Raw genomic sequence first — 1,376 nt, forward strand, 5'->3', positions numbered from 1 at the left:
GAAGGTTGTGGAGGGGCTCAACTGTTGGCTGTTTCTGGGGTTGCTGCTGTTGTTGGATTGGTGGAGGAATGTATGGTCTGCTTGGGCCAGCAGCATTTTGGAAGGAAGGAGCAGGTTGCTGTTGTTGTTGCTGAGGGCTGGACCATCTGAGGTTAGGGTAATTCCTCCATCCAGGGTTATATCTGTTGCTGGAGAGGTCATAATTGTTCTGCTGTGGTTGATTTTGCTGCTGAGGTTGAGGAGGTCTATTGTAAATATTTGCAGCATAAGCTTCAGGCTGCTCAATTGCTCTAGGTTGCTGCATGGAAGGGCAAAGGTCTGTATGGTGGTCAACAGAGGAGCACAAACCACAAACCCTTGCGACAGGTACAGATTTCTGATTCAAAGCCAGCTGGGTTACCAGGTTAACCAATGCATCCAGTTTGCCTTCAAGCTTCTTAGTTTCAGATGATGCAGATGGGTTTGTAGCTACCACATGCACTCCTCTAATGACTAAGGCATCACTTCTGGCGCTAAACTGCTGGGAGTTGGAAGCCATCTTCTCAATTAAATTTCTGGCTTTAGCAGGAGTCATGTCTCCAAGGGCTCCACCACTGGCAGCATCTATCATACTTCTCTCCATATTACTGAGTCCTTCATAAAAATATTGGAGAAGAAGCTGTTCTGAAATCTGATGGTGGGGGCAACTGGCACATAGTTTCTTAAATCTCTCCTAGTACTCATACAGGCTCTCTCCACTGAGTTGTCTAATACCTGAGATATCCTTCCTGATGGTTGTGGTCCTGGAAGCAGGGAAAATTTTTTCTAAGATTACTCTCTTAAGGTCATCCCAGCTCGTGATGGACCTTGGAGCAAGGTAATACAACCAGTCCTTTGCCACTCCCTCTAATGAATGAGGAAAAGCCTTCAGAAATATGTGATCCTCTTGGACATCTGGGGGTTTCATGGTGGAGCAGACAATATGAAATTCCTTCAAATGTTTGTGCGGGTCTTCACCTGCAAGGCCATGAAACTTTGGAAGCAAATGAATCAGTCCAGTTTTAAGAACATATGGGACATCCTCATCAGGGTATTGGATGCACAAGCTTTCGTAGGTGAAATCAGGTGCAGCCATTTCCCTTAGAGTCCTCTCACGGGGTGGAGGTTGTGCCATGTTCTCAGAATGTGCAAAATCAGAATGCTCAGAATCAGAATGCTCAAAATTATAATGCTCAAGATCAGGATGTTCAAAATCACCAATAACAGAATGCATAGATTCACCAGTAATGGAATGCTCAGAATGATCAAAAGGTATAAAATGATGCCTAACTAATCTATGAAATGTCCTATCTATCTCAGGATCAAAGGGTTGTAAGTCAGATGGATTGCCTCTAGTC

At 44.5% G+C, this 1,376-nt stretch overlaps 1 non-coding gene across 1 annotated transcript; it reads left to right on the forward strand.

Annotated features, from left to right (window-relative positions):
* The first annotated feature begins 668 nt into the window (after positions 1-668).
* LOC114413932 lies at positions 669-775 on the forward strand. The gene has a single exon (XR_003667071.1). It is a non-coding gene; the product is annotated as a small nucleolar RNA R71 (small nucleolar RNA).
* The last annotated feature ends 601 nt before the right edge of the window (positions 776-1,376 follow it).

The sequence above is a fragment of the Glycine soja genome, chromosome 5 (assembly GCF_004193775.1).
Source record: "Glycine soja cultivar W05 chromosome 5, ASM419377v2, whole genome shotgun sequence".
NCBI lineage: Eukaryota > Viridiplantae > Streptophyta > Magnoliopsida > Fabales > Fabaceae > Glycine > Glycine soja.